The 16358-nt window shown below is 43.5% G+C and overlaps 1 protein-coding gene across 1 annotated transcript in view; it reads right to left on the reverse strand.

The window, feature by feature from the left end:
• Positions 1 to 14554, reverse strand: part of strbp (spermatid perinuclear RNA binding protein) — a 61700-nt gene extending 47146 nt beyond the window's left edge. The window contains exon 1 of the mRNA XM_079288784.1: positions 14439 to 14554. The gene's annotated coding sequence lies outside the window, so the exon portion shown is untranslated. The remainder of the gene's footprint in view (positions 1 to 14438) is intronic.
• Positions 14555 to 16358: the final 1804 nt, after the last annotated feature.

The raw sequence follows: 16358 nt of genomic DNA on the forward strand, positions 1-16358 counted from the left end.
CTTCTCTTACTCGGCTGTTTCTTTATCTCCCTGCATCGCTCCACTTTCCTCCCTGCTTTTGCTCTCTGCAGTCCTGCCATCCATCATCATTAGGTGGCAAATAGATGACCTGTCTACACCTGCAACCACTCTCTGTCCCTTTACCTTCTGGAGAGGAGAGAGGAGCGAGGAGAAAGGAGAGAGGAGGAAAATACAGACACAGTGAGTGAAGCTGTTATGTGCATTGTTTTTAATTGTCTAAATCATACAAATCTTTCTACAATAAACTTCAATTGAACAATTTCACACGTTGCACTGATTAAACAGGTTTGGCCCTTTTCTCTCAGGGTGTTGTGAAGTGAGCATCATCTGCATACTGCGTGTGTATTTGCATTGAAACGTAAACTCCGAATCATAAGTTGTGCTACGATGCTTTGCTTCGCGAATTGCACAGAGTATAACAACACCAAGTAAAGTCAAGTCCCAAGAGTAGAATAGGAAATCAGGCTCAGAGATTTAAATATAGGCTAAATATCTGAAATCATAATTATATTTATGCTTTGCTTTTGTTTATGTGCACAATTGTCTGCCATTTCGCTCAAGTTATTGTGGCCATATTGCCATCAAGATACCAGAACACCACCGAACAAAGCAGAGACTTGGTGAATCCTTACATCTCTAAAAGGAGGACAAAGGATCAAAGCAAATTTAAAAAACAACTTCAGAAAAGAGGAGGGGGAAAAGCATGGGATGGTGCGAGAGGAAAGGATGGGAACTAAGATGGAGGAGGAGGAGGAGCGGAAGGAAGGAAGGAAGCATACCGATGAGAGGGGAGGACGGGCAGAGGACAAAGTATTGTCTCCTGTTAATATGTAAAAATAACTCTGTTGCTGCCTGGTGGAGGAGCTAACTGGGTCACAGAATTCCCACAGAGAGAGTGAGAGGGGGGGGGGGGAGAGAGAGAGAGAGGTTTCACATTGATTCCGTCTGTGCTATCAGTGTGAAGCAGAAGTCAGTCTCTCTCTCTCTTCACCTTCGCTGAGGCATCTCTGTGCACATCCGCTCTGTGTATTTGTTCATCTAATCCATCCATCATCTATGTACCCATCGATCCTCCCTTTCCTCTCCACCAGTTCCTCTGTTTACACCCTCATCCCTTCGTTCCTCTGCTAATAAACAGAGCCTCGACTTCGTCACATACTCTCTCCTCTCTCTCCCCCCGTTCTGCTCCCGAGTTCCCCCCTCTCGCAATTAACCCTCCTCTCTGCATCCCTTCCTCTTTCACAGTCTCTCTCTTCTCGCTCTGTAAGGATACATTTCTAACGCATCCTATCACCAAACGGGCGAATGAAACAGGGTGTGTGTTACATCGCCATCCAGTCAGACTACATTTGATTACCCAGCAGCGCGACGCACCGATGATAACGGACTGATAACCTTGTAGCAATTAGAAGAATGTATGAACTTGAGTTCCTATATTATAACACAGTCTGTGTTATGATCACAAGATCAGCCACTGGTTAATGTGTTCTCCCTTTCTGGTAATTTACTGGGCCTCCATAGCCTGCTCCTTTAATATGATTTTAATTTGGTTAATTCAAAGACTAATTTCCAGCAATATTGATGTTAAGTTACTCAATTATTTTGTCCGTGGCCGATCGGTCACACGCTGCTCTGCACACCACACATTCTTTCCTTGGTCTCTCCTCCTTACATCAGGACTTTTCCCCACATTTCATTCATTCTTATAATTTATACATTATCTCCACTCAAATATGTCTTTGCATGTCCAGCACCTCTTCTATTCCTGTCCACTCTTCCCTTACCCATCGCATAGCTACGTGGTGCACCTGGAAGCAGCTCAGCTAAATGTGAGCAGAACACCGTTTTCAAACTTTTCCTAAAAAACAAAAATCTTACTCTTACAATCTGTGTCTGCTTAATCGCTGCTACTGTCATCGGAGGATTAAAGATGATTTGTTTACATAACTGGAAAACAATCAACCATATTGAAGTATTTTCAAAACTTGGAACTATTTTTAGAGATGGACTCTAAATGACTTATGTGTAATCCCATGCACCAAATATTTCCTGGTCTGCTGGTGTTTTTTTTACGGTTTCCCCAGTAACACCGCAGCTATAAGAGTAACCCATACACCATAAGAAGTGCGCGGACCAGCAATTCTAAGCAGTAATTAAAATCTTTATTGATGAAGACCACTGTAAGCACACTAACTATTGTGCAGACTATTCATCAGGCTACTGTACGTACTGTGTTAGCCAGAGTCGTACATCTAGATGACTGTGGGAGCTGTGGGAGCGCTCCTGCACACGGGGAATCCCCACCTGTGTATTTTCTCGTTAACTCAAACAGTCACATGTCAGGTTTTTTTTTGCAATGGAAAGCAATAATGGGAGAATTATGCAAATAAGTTCTTGGTGAAGGTCAATCTACTGCTTATGATCAAGCTAACCTTCACCTCTTTGTTCCTTTCACTTGCCATGTTCCTGCTTTTTCATAATATTTCTTGTTGATGTGCAGATTAGCCAATTCCACCATGAATTCATGCATTCATGTGCCTGGATAGAGCTATTTAAAATGCGTCCAGAGGCTTAAAATGATTAAGAAAGCTCAAGGCCTCGGTGGATTAACCTGCAGGGCTGGGTCTGAAATGGGCAGGGCTGCTTCTTGGCTGGCTGGGGGGGGGGGCACAACAGAAATAGCTTTGCGCTGACTACAGCATGTGTAGCGCACTGCAGCAGTCCTCCAGAGTTCCATGTCTTTGCATCTAAAACCACCTGCTGTATTTGTGCAAAAACTAACATCACGCGTGAACCGGAGAGTACATGTGACGGCACGGGGGCGTCGGCGTGTTTTAATGGAAGGGAACAGGAGAAATACTAGTGTGTTGAATAACTCATATCTTAATGGTGCAGTGGTGCGCTGCAGTCATATAAAGCGAGGGCCCGGAGAGAGCCTTTTCCTCATGAACATAAAACACGATTTTACCCCGGACATGTGGAGGCCTTTGGCTGAGGAAACACTGCACTACAGTGTTGCTTGCTACAGTAGATCTTTGACAGCACAGAACTAGCCGCGGTCACTGAGGGAAGCACTGTGTGGCTCTGTAAGCCTTCTCTCTGTTTTTATGCATCAGTGGTAGATTGAAATGTTTTATTGTGAGTTTGCTGTGAGCTGACAAACCTTAAAGGCTTTAATGTCACTGTGAATTCTATTCATTTACATCTCTCAGCCATTACAGACAGACACAATTCAAGAACTTGTAATTCAAGCAATATTTATGGTTGTTAATTAAAACAAACGTTGATATTGAAGTGTATGGTATTTGATACTTTTTATTGATGCCATTTTTGTGTAACATTCATAGTCAGTCTTTTAATGCATTTGAATACTGTAAACATTGCTCAATACTCGACTGTAACTGACAAGAATGCACCAAACTAACGCAGAAGCTTCTTTTTTGAACTACTGGGACAATAAAAATCTCTGCCTTGCAATGAAATATATTGTTATGAGAGTGAGTCCGTGATAATTCTGTATAACTACTGCACCACAGCCCCGAGACTGTGAGCTGAACGCCACGAGTATAAAACATGTGTATTTATTTCCTTGTATTTCAGCACCTCCGTACTAGTTGAATCAAAGCAACAACAATTTAGCAAACCGCTGTATGTTTCTGACAGAAAACATTGCTGTTTATTGTTTAGAATCCACTTAATGAAAGGTTTAAAGTCCATACGCATTAAAACTATAAAGACATTTATAAAACCTTCCATCTTTACTGGGACTTTGCTCTTAAAAGAAACACCTCCCCTCCTTAAACCACCATCTCCGACATGCATGGTGCTCACAGACCTGTGTGTGCATTTAACGGACACATTTTAGCAAATAGAAACAGATTAGAGTAGAGCCGACACGTAATCCGCAGACCAAGTCTGAAGTCTGACTGCCACCACACAGAGTGAAGAAATGTAATTCTGTCCTCTGTTCATTCAGCACACGGTCTGACGTTACACATCGGGCTGGTTAACATCAGTTTATATGTGTTGTGTAGAACCACTGCATATCTAGCAATGCTGGTTTAGAAACTAACACATACGGTACATTGACGGATCTATGTGTGTTGTGCCCGTTATGGTTGCTGTGTCATTGCAATGTTTAGAGGAAGAGATGACGGACACGCAAAGTATTTAACATGCCATCACTTCTAATCACTAATATCAGGCCAAAACAGACTGTTAAACTGCCAATATCACCACAAAGCCGACAGCACAGGAGGCTAAAGGTATAGAGCCACTAATTAAAAAGGAGCAACAAGCAGAAGCTCACTAATCTGTCGCAGCGATCAAATAATCATGAGTGATGCAGAGCGATGGCGAGAATAGATAGAAAAACCAACAATCTTAATATATTTTCTCCCCCCTCCTGTTTGACATTCTGCCAAAGATCAGGGCCGGAGGCAGGAAGCATATGAATAAAAGAGTGAAGCCACATACCGATAGTCCATCATGATCAGACCCCAAATACTGAAACGGATTTCACAGCCTTGTTTTTTGGCATCCTGAAACTGACATGTCCCGAAGGGGACGTTTCGCTCACTCCGATTGGCTCGTGGCTCTTCTGCTGGTGAGGAAACCCCCCCCCCCCCCCGACATGCCCTGAAAGTCGTTTGCTGCTTCTCTCCTCCACGCCCCCTCTGGGTCTATATCTTCTCTCCATCATTAAGCAGCCTACGGTTCCACGATAGCGATGCACGCCAGCAGGAAATAGAATCCTGGCACGGATTCCAAAATGATCGACAGCCTCCACCTGCATCGCTCAATATCATATTTCACTTAATTATGCAAACCAGCTCGGAGTTTCTTTCTCCTTTTGCTCATTGCATGAATATGACAGGCCTTGCGATGCTCCAAAAAATTAAATAGCACATAACACTTTATTATAAGTGGACGCAGATCGAACTGAAATGCACATTTTTTATGAGTAGCATGGAAACGCATGCATCAAGGATCCGAGCCATTTGGACAATAAGCCCGACATTACAGCAGGGAGGAGCAGATCCAGGACACACTCACTGAGGACTAACATGACCGAGCAGCCAGCCAGTCCACATAACCGACCCATGAACAGCAACTGTTGTAATAAAAAGATTTGAGGTGCATGTTTTTCTGATATCGAGCAACTATAAACTAGGCTTAAGTCCTCAATACGACAGAGAACTTCAGCACCATGGAGAGCAAACATCCCCAACTAAACCTAATATTTTAAAGTTCTCCAAAGTTTTACATTTGTTAAAAACAGCAAATAACATTTAAGCTGCACAACATGCATTATCTCATAGGGAGTTGCAGACAGCGAGTCTCAGCACCCCATTAAACGCATGGTTTGATCAAATGGTCCATGTTATGAGTCACAGTATATTATTACATCATTCCTTACAGAACAAGGCCTCTTCCCTCGGATACAAGCACTCGCAGGAAAACCACACGGGAAGATCTCTTCTCTGCTTTGGAGCAGGTGTCCTGAGGGTCAGAAGAGCGGCTTGATAACATCGTTTTGTTGTAAACTCTTTATGACTCATTGAGATTGCAGAGTTTTATCAAGCAAGGCAAGACATATTTCTCTGTGATTAAACGGCACGTAGTCGTGAATCACGGTCTTTGCATTGTTGTCTTTGCCTCTTGCTGCAGCATATCACATCTCCCCTGTTTAGCAGCTCTACGCTGGCCCCGTTTTTTTAGGCCTCAATTTTAATTTACTGATAACTCGAGGCCCCCAGCGACACATCAGACCTCTTTGTTATCACTTATGAGCCGAGCACAGTTTGGCCCTCTTAGCGGAGGTTTACTGGGCCTTTACTGTCAGAACTCTGGCGCTGCAATTTCCTGCCGTTGGAGCTCGTGCTGGAAAGATCATGACACGACATCGGCGTAATGTGACTGGGTGTGCTGGAGTTAAGGAACAGACGGGGGTGTTTCAGGGAGCCCTTTCTTAAGGGTGTCGTGTCTCTGAGCTCTGAGTCATTTGTGAAGGAAGGTGCCCACTTGATAAAAACGATGTCATGCCCACACTCGCTCCGGCCGAAAGTTAGAAGACGTACTGCAAGTGGTTGGTGCGAGTCTGATGGTGCGGAGGAGCGTGATGTTTGTTTGCTTGAGCTAAACTTTGACCTCTTTATGAGCCCACTAATCAAAGCTACACCTGTCAGTCAAGTCGGTCCAATCACGAGGTCACCGTGCATGTTGGAGCTATAGCGTGATGTGTGGTTTCTATCAGTCGAGAGACTGTTCTTGAAGAAACACTACGTATTTACAAAGCTCCTTATCTCACTATTATCCGTATCATTATTCTATGACTTATCTTTCTATGTATTTAGTGTATTCATGTGGCTCTTACTCTCCCCACCTACACATGAAACCCACAGCGGAGTGCAAAGTGTGTGTGAGACACATTCCACTGAGGAACACAGAAACGTGAGAAACCACATTTAAAGTAAAAAATATAAATGTCATCACTGAAAAAATATTACTGAAATACATTAACATCACAATTTGATGATAAATAGTCATGCATTTAGGTTTAGTTCCATACAAAAAAAGGAAGTTTGTGAGTGTAAAAGTGGCACACAACTATTTCTGCACATACACACATCTCTTGCTCCCCAGTCTTTCCTTGCCAACCGCCAGTTGGTCTCAAAGGAGAAGAAGAAGAAGCTTTCGCGTGCCTGTGTTGTTGTGCTCATGAGCGACAGCGCTAAGTACCCCGTTGTAATAATACTATGAGTGAGGAGCGGAGGACTGAGTCCTGCTGCCAGGACGGAGTCATCAGAGTAGTGTAAAAAAAGTATTTAAATCGGCTCAGGCACCGACAGGAAGCACCGAAATCTGCGTTGCGTTTTGGTCCGGTAGATACCGGCCGTATAGGAACTGGTGCCATATTAGCACAGAGTTTCGGTGCCCAACCCTACTGCTCACAGGCATGTATGTGTGTTTTGCTCTGTTGCATCCTTTTTATCCCCATCATCCCCAGGCACAACAAACACAGGTGGACACACCCCAGTAGCTCTGAGGCATATGACACAAGTGTGTGTGTGTGTGTGTCTACTGTACAGTAATATCCAGTGGTGTATAAAGTACCTAAAAGCCATACTTGAGTAAAAGTAAAGATACCTTACTGGAAAATGACTCCAGTAAAAGTAAAAGTCACCTATTAGAATACTACCTGAGGAAAAGTCTTAAAGTATCTGATATTTATTGTACTTAATCATCAAAAGTAATTTTCTGATATTAAATGTACTTGGAAATTGTATTAGAATGTAACTTCTTTACATTCTATTAGAATGTAAAGAAGCTACAGTGTATAGAGTGGCGGCTGGTCAATAGAGGGCCATGGGGCCTGGCCCCACCATGAGCCACACGAAAAAAATAAAAAAGAAAAGAAAAATTATAATAGTCATAAATTATACAAATTGTCAATATTTGTGTTTTTGAACAATGGAATGTACCCAGTAATGTGTGTAAAATATGATATCTGCGCAAAATATATGCTTTTCCTGCCCATCCTCTCCGCCTGTGTGTAGACACGTCTGAGAACGCGCAGCTGGGGGGGCCTAATCGTTTTGGCCCAAAAGAGGAACCGGAAGCGGTCTAAAGATAGATTTGATTTTGTAGCGAGTAACGAAGGTTTCAGGGGAAATGTATCGGAGTAAAAGTATCAGTTTTCTTTGCAAAATGTAGTGAAGTAAAAGTAAAAGTCAACAGAAATATAAATAGTAAAGTACAGATATCCAAAAAAAAGACTTCAGTACAGGAACAAAGTATTTCTACTTCATTACTATACACCACTGGTAATATCTTTTATCTTTATATAATATTCTACACGTGAAGTAGCGCATACATGTATACACTTTCATCAGTTTACAGTCACTGAGTGTGTATTTATGTATTTTAAGGATAAAAAACTGTTAGCTAATACTCTTTTGGTGTGATTAATAATTAGTCATTTTCTCTAAAAAATTAATTAAAAAAGGACTTTCCTGTAGCTTCTCTTGTCTGAGCCAAAAACTCAAAAGGCTATTCCATTTATAAACATATTTAAGAAGCTGTAATAAATGTATCTTCAGAGTTTTTACTTCATGAAACATTTAAACTATTAATCAGCTATCAAAAGTAACTGTCAATTGTCTAATCAACAACAAATCGTCTCAGCACCGACAATGATGAAATGTTTAAGCGTCAAGCTTTAAAGGAGAAGTAATGTAGAGGCATTACAATATGCACCATTTTCTCATGAATGGAGCTCTGCAGACCATGTGTGTGTGTGTGTGTGTGTGCGCGCGCGCAGAGGAGAGACAAGAATCCCATAAATCCTACTTTATTAGATAAACTCACGAATCAGATAAAGAAATATCGCACACACACACAGCCTCACCGATAATCTCCATTACCAATTAGGGGGTGATACGCCACAGCTTAACATGAAAGCAGCAATTAATCTGCTAACACCGGTCACTGGGTCATTGTAGTAGAGATAGACGCCTGCAGGCACACGTGTGCACACACACATATCATTGAGATTTATTTAGAGGGAATCGTCTATTCAACTCATTTCTCCAGAGATGCAATTCAAATATAGCTTTTCCCTTTTCCATGTCGTGCCTGTGTTCTGAATGTGCTCCCGTAACTGCGTGCTGGATCTGTCCCCGTTGTTTTAAGGACTCAAAAATTGGTCCCAAGACTTTTTCTTGTGGGTTCCTTTTCAATGCAGCACAAACGCCCGCTTCAGATGAGTCTAATGGAGAAATGCGGGACTGCAGTTCTTAATGACGAGGTTTAAAAAGTGTGAAAAGAGTGTCAGTATAACCCTAAAAGATGGTGCTAGGGTGGCTACTTCAGATCTACGTGATGGAAACAAGTGCTTCTTTGGATTAGAAGATAAATCCATCCGCCAAAGTTTAGCACTGTTTGTTGTCGAATGCAGATTGAGCTGCATAATGTTTTTCAAGGCACTAACAGCTACAACTAATTTACGAGAGCTGGCAATGTTTTTTTTAGTTGTTATGGAAAATGGGTAGCCAACAACGCTTCATCTGCTCTAATGTATTGATAAGGAAGAGGAATGGAGGGACAGATGAAGCTCATAAATGCAAGATGTCACACTGTCATCGACAAACAGCCTTTCATACGTTGGCGCCAGCAAGGAGGCTCAAACACATCCCAGTGCAACCACAAGCCTCCAGCCGCGTGTTGGTGACTGCCTTGCCCCGCTGCACCTTGACGGTGGTTTGGTTCAACCAAATTTGTTAAAACCATACTGGGATTCCAGCTGGAAGCCCTCCAGTCTCAGTACAAACATGGTCTGCTTTGGTTTTGAACAAATAGCCCGATCTTCCAGGAAGTCTACATCAGAGTGAGCTATGGTTTCCCTGATCTAAGCTCTTTTTGAGGCAGTAAGCAGAGCCGGGACATTAGAGGAGGGCGATAGGGGAAGGGTGTGTGTGTGTGTGTGTGCGTGCGTGTGTGTGTGAGAGAGAGAGAGAGCTCGGATGGAGTCTGTGCAAATGGGTTATCACCATGTGTACACTATATGCGTTACATGTTTCTGTCAGCGTGTGAGCGAAGAGGTGACACTCAGTGAGTCACAGTATGAGTGACAGAGCAGATGGGCCCTCCATAGCAAACCGTCAAACCCAGGACATTCTCCCTCACCCGGTCGTGCACTCCTTCAGTAGATGTGTGTGTGTGTGTGTGTGTGTGTACATGCACGCGCATCATTTTTGCTGAAGCCAGAGGAAGGCCTCCCGCTGAATGTCGTAATAATAATGTAAAAGAATATGTCAAGGTTGTCGTACTACACTGAGGGAGAAGTAATACTTCATCTTGGAACGATACTCTTGGCACGTAAACAGTCAAGTGTTGCTTTTTTTGAAGAGTTTTGATTATTACAACAAAGGTCTCAGAGAGAAAAGGGGTTCGGGTTGTCAGCTTATTATCCAAGTCAAGCTATTACCATCATGTGTATATACAGTAACCAGATACTGAGTAAATGGGGAAGTGTAAACTGAATGAAACTAATTCTCTCCTTTCACATCCTCAACTAACGTCTTTGCATGTATTTCATCGAGGTCTCCCATAGTCTCCTGTCTGCTTGACTTTCTGTTGAGTTTGACAGACTCTCTGATGTAAAACAAGTATAAAGTGGGGATTATCAGCAAAAATGAGACAGGAAAGATCTGAAAATTCATAATAAATACATTCATAACTTCCACTGTGGCATTAATCCCATCTACACCTTGCCCAATGTTTACTGTCTGATCATTACCTCATCAATCATATTAAAGATGTGGGATTGAAAACATGTTGAAATGACGCAATTAGTGCAGAGACATCTGTTGTGGTGCTGCTAACTACGCTTTAACAATACAACACAGTTCTCAAATGTAATGTAAGCTGATAGGTGTGTGTGGTTTTCTCACATTATTTCCCCTTTAGGGTCAGTATGATGAAATGTGTTCTTCGTCTCACGTCGTAGGATTCTGCGTAAACCCACATGAAGTGGTTCAAAAGGCCATCTGGAGCATTTTCCCTTAAAATACATCAATATTGGAATTTTAATTCATTGTGCAAAGCAATGGCGGTAAACACGCTCTCACGGCATGTCATTTGTTTTTCACTGGTCTTACCAATCAAAGAACTATTCATATTTATGTATTTTATATTTTTATCGATCTCTTGAGGAAAATGTACGATAGGTCGAACATGTGTGCAACAGCTGCATTAATTCCAATTAACAATTTCACTAAAATGATATTAACACAATTACTTAACAGAGAATCCACATAAGATTGTGTTACTTCCCCACAGGAATACATAACACACTGTGTGTGCACAAAAAAGGAGTATTGAGAAGAACGAAGTTGTACCTAGTTAAGCACTAACTCCGTCAACTTTATAGGCCTAATGGGAAATTAATTAATCATATGGAGTGGATAGATAAAGTGAGAACGCAAAGAAAACAAGCCAATCCTCAGCAGGAACTCACTACTATTACACCTTCCCCAATGCATCTGGTGCTGAAGGCTCCCTTTGTTTCATTGTAAAGCAGCCACACAAAGCCAAAGTTCAAGTTAACGGTGACTTGAGAAAACCAAACCCTGAACAGTTCATTTCAGGTTCAGTGTTTGTGTGCGTGTGTGGTGCAGGAAACCTTACATGGCCATCTCTCACAGTCTCTGCCTCCATCTGTCTGGCAGCCCCTCTTTGTTCCCCCTCTCTCATCTCTTGTCTCTGTCACTCTGAGCTATTCCTGGATTCCACGCTGAGGTGAAAGGAAACAGGAACAGTGGCTGTTGGTACGTAGCAGCAAAGAACCACTCTTCCTCTTGTAACAACACACACACGGTCAATATTCCTCTGTTAATGGCGTTGTTCCTCAACCAGTTGGCTTCCAGTTGGTGTTTCCTCAAACATGTCTGTGTGACGAAAGTCATCCTTGTTCCTGCGGATGGAATGTGAGGGCGGTGCGTGTTTGCATGTGTGTATTTGCATGTGTTTGGCAAACAACACAGTTGAAATTGAGCTGGTCAGCTGGATGGATCCTTCCTTTCTTGCCATGTGGAGGGAATATTCAAAAACAGTAGCACACGCTCTCTCTGCTATATGCCCTTTGTTCAGTCTCTCCTGCACCACAGCACCACTGGGATGCTCCCCCAACTCCCTGTTGTGCTTATACTGGAACCTTGGCAGCCAGCTGCCCCTGTCGGGCCAATTAGGAAAGCTTTTACTAACGCTCCAGCCAATTGGATTAGGGCTACATTTCCAAGCCAGATGAGAACTCTCAAATGTGCTGCTGTATGCTTGAATCTGAGAACTGGCGAGCGGACTCGTGTTTCGCTGATGGGCATTTGGAACACTCGCGCTGCAGAGAAAAGAGACGTCCCGTGACTGGGAGTCCTCCGCAACTGAGATCCAAGAACATGACTTAAAGCAGACCAGTACCCCAAGCAGCCGAGGTGCACCGCTCCCAGGCGTACATAGAACGGGTGGATTTGAAAGAGCTGAGTCAGGCTAAACACACAGAGGTGACAGCAGACAGACAAAGGAGAAGATGGCAGAACTTAAGAGTGAAAAAGGACAGGAAGTAAAACTGTTTACTCTTCCTGAGGAGTCTTTCTTTCCCCCCCACTGTTAAAAGTGTCTTTCCCTCATCAGAATGGAGGATCTCAGGATAGAGGGTGTTGTGTGCAAATTGTGAAGCCATTGGAGGCAAATTTGTAATTGGGCTATGTCAATAAAACCTAATGGACTTGATTTGAAAATAAATTAAATGTTGTTTTTTTTAACCTGACTGAGTGTGTAATAGATTGGAACAAATTTACTTGACAAACCCGTGTTTTTCTGGTTTGTGGCTCCACTGTTTGTGTTTCCTGTGCGTGTTTGTCTTCGCCATGCATGCTCAGTGTACCGATGTGTCCTTAATCTGAGGCCAAGTTAGTTTCATTGGTGGAAATTAAAGCAATTTCGAAAACCCAACGGAGCAATTCAAATCCATTGTGCTTCAATCACCTGTTTGAAAATTTGGATGAAACACCAAAAGCTAAATATAGAATGTTTGAAAAAAAAAAAAAAAGCGCCAAATAATGCACGAGATCTAGGACTAAAATGTGCGTCGGGTTTATTTATAAGTGTAAGAGGATAAAGGGCAAAACGGGGCTAGAGATGCCAAAATGAAAGAAAAACAATAGTCACATTTTCCTCCACAAATTAGGATTAAAAATAAAAATAAGAAATATCAAGAGATGCTTGGAGAGAGAAGTACTGACAGAGACAAAGCAACATACAATATTAGGCTCTCTCTCCCTACTTCTCATCATCTTATCTCATCCGTACTGATAGAGAGTTCACTGCAAAGTCAATACTTGAGAACGAGTCTGTGGAAGTGCTCATGGGGGCCTGGAGCACACACACACACTTTCTCAACCTGCCCTGGTGCTCTGCTCAATTTGGTAAATTGCCAGCAGATACTGGTCCATCACAGAAGACACAAACGCACACAAGAAAATACGCAACACTGCAAAATCACTGCCAGTCACTCATACTTAAAAAAAGCAAGGATGAAGCTACTCCATCTCTCTCTCTCACTGAGTCCACTGCACAGTACGCAGCACGAGAGGAGCGCCATATGGCGTTTCCACTGAAGTCAGCTCTATCCGAAGAAAGGGCCGGGCATTACAAACAAAGACACCCCACATTGCTATCTAACCCCGGCAGGTGTCGCCGCGTGTGTTAACAGGGACACCTCCTGCACACATGAAACAGGGTGGAGCAAACTAAAATAACCCAACCGGCAACAGGCTATTAGTCAAGCCTGGAGACCCTGCACCGGGCACAGAGCGCGGGTAAAACTCATGAAACCAGCACACACCAATAGACCACGGCAGAGACCACATGCAGCTCAAATTAGCCTGTCAATACAAAAACAACCTGTCCACACATTCAAAAGAAGACTGCGAAATGATGCCAAAATCTGCAATAATGCTGCTTCAGCGGCAAGAGGAACTGTTTGAGGGGGAAGTGTTGCATGACAGGACAAACTGTGCAACTGTGAAGACCTTTGCACACAGACTATTGTGTCTTTTGTAGTCTTTCTGGTTGTCGTAAAACCGACGATACGGTGTTCGTTTACCGACTGGCCTACTTAACAGGTTTAGGTACGCAGACGAGCTGGTTCAGCAGGAACAGGGCAGCTCGGGATTTCTTTCACTTACTGTCATTCACCGACAATCCACGCACGCATGAACGCACGCACAGAAACAAACACATTCTCTCTCACACACGCACGCACACAAAACAGAGGCAGTATATTGTATGAGGAAATAACCGCAATGATGAAACACGGTGCTTTAGTACTTTACTTTTGGTTCCCTAAAACAGTGCCTCGTGTGGGTTACAACGAGGAAATGAAAATAAAATACTGAACATAAAAACACAAATAATACTGAATAAACCACTAGCAGGACCTCTAATAGCCGAACACGAGTTGGAGAAAATAATTAAAATATGGTTATCGATATGTCTCGCAGCACAGTGCGGAAGTCGTCCGTCAGACACCTGCTTCAAAAAGATGAGCTACAGTCAACCCGCCACCTCACGTCTCCTAAATCTTATTCTTCGCAGGATAATTCAACAAAACATCGTCCTGCAAACGCGGACTGGAAACACAGTGGACCCAGTGGAAAGTTAACGTTTCATCACGTGTAGAGTTCCTCTTTTTGAAAACAAAGCAAAAGCAAGGACGAGACATTTCCAACTCTATAGACCAAGAGATAAACGAAATGAGCCAAAACTCCCGAGAATCTTCTGTCTTCGGTGTGACAGCGCTGAACATGCGTGCAAAACCCTCGTAAAATGGACAAAAAATAAAATATCAAGCAACTTACGGTGTTAGCAATAAGTTGTCGATATTCCGTCACTGCAACCAAAACATTAGAAATCCAAAATAAGCGAAAATCCGACAAAATGAGAGAGCCGAGCTGAGCTGTCACCCGTCCAGCCGCAACGAGGAGAAGTCGGACTGCTCGTGCCTTCAACAAACACGAGAAGCGAGCGCGAGCCCGGAGCCGCCTGCTGGTTTCTCCGCTCTCGCACGAGACAAGAGAAAGGGGCGAGATTCCCTAGAGATGGCTGTTGCTGCAAGTGCGCAGGTGCGGACTGAGTCGATTCATTCCGGTGGAGTGGGGCTGCAAAAAGGCAGACACATAGCTGGGCAAATGAGTCTATTTAATTGTTTATTCGTTTGTTTGTTTGTTTATCTGGAGGAAGTATTAGAGACGAGCAGAGGAGTGGCAGTGAAATAAACAACCGCAGATCTATAGACAATAGAGCTGTAGAAAAGGCTGTCTAATTTAATTACATTTTTTTCAGATTAATCCTTATCAATCGTTAAATCGAAGCTGTAATCTGTCAACAAAATTGTGACAAATGCACCATTACAAGTTCCCATGAGCGCTTATTTTGTAACAGTCCAAAACTCAAAAGATATTTAATTTGCAGTGATATTGGCTGAGTAAGAGAAATTAGATCAGTCTACCATTTGAAAAGCTAAAATCAGACGATCGAGAGTTTGTGCGTATTACTTCATACGCGAGTCATGACTGAACAGCTTGATTTAGTCATTTTCTGATGGTCGGCTAATTGGATTTTCGCCTAATCCTGTCAGCACTTAATTAGATTTATTTGCCAAAACAAAAAGGAACGCACGGCCTTATAATCAACCTAGTCTATAATTTGAATTCGTTAAATGAAAATAAAAAAAAGTGGACATTTAAGTGGAAATGGGGAGAAATCCCGATTAAAAAGAGTCTAGGAATATATCTTGACTCCCTCTCAAGAGAAGCATTTCTCTCTCCAAGTCCCAGACAGTCTTATAAATAATTCAGCAATAAAAGCTTGCCTCTGCTCGCCTGGTTGCGTGCAGCACCGAAAGAAGCCCCCCGCTCCCCTCCTGCACGGCGTCAATACCCGGGCGTTACCAATTAAAACAAATCTCGAAGCAAAATAAAGTTCAATCAACATTCCTGTTTTCGCAAATGGCTGTGGCCGGTCAGCCAGGGATTACGAGGCTTCTGTCAACTATCAATAGCCTCGCGCGCCTGCGAGAGACGGTTGGGCATGGGGAGGGAGGAGCGGGATGGCTCAGTTTCAATGCGCAGACGGTGCAGCGCGACCAGCCGATGAGGCTGTTTGTCCGGATCGAAGGAGAGCGGAGCTTTACCCGCAAACGACGGCAAATGTAATCCAAGACCCCCCGTCCCAGATCCCCCAACATCTGAAGCGCATCCCAAAACACAAAGAGGGGATGAGGGCAAAGTGTATAGCCGAAGGGGGGAAAAGCAATTTACCTGCACACAGCTCCCGTTCGGCTTGCCGATATCACTTCCCCACTCCTCCAATGTGGCTTTCAGCGCTGCCACTCACTCCGAGCTGCTCGCCGCCGAACGGGAATTTAGACAACGGGATTTGTTCACGTGGTCACGCTCAGTGATCCTAATTGGCGGAGCGGCTCGAGCCGCTGCTGGCGCGCACCTGTACGGTGAACGGTACGACGGTGCAGCCGGGAGGAAGAAGAGAATGACTGAAGAAAACAGATTGGTGCAGAATATACTTGCATAAGATATGGATTGGATCTCCCACACCCCCCCCCCCCCCAGTGTGTGTGTGTGTGTGTGTGTGCGCGCGCGCGTGCGTGCGTGTGCGTGAGAGAGAGATAGAGGGGGGGGGGGGACTATATCAAATCCACTTATAATGTCTAACAATTAAGAGGCTGGCCAATTATTTTGAAAACCGAAGAGGGAAATTGG

The sequence above is a fragment of the Melanostigma gelatinosum genome (assembly GCF_949748355.1).
Source record: "Melanostigma gelatinosum genome assembly, chromosome: 18".
In the NCBI taxonomy this organism is placed as follows: Eukaryota; Metazoa; Chordata; class Actinopteri; order Perciformes; family Zoarcidae; genus Melanostigma; species Melanostigma gelatinosum.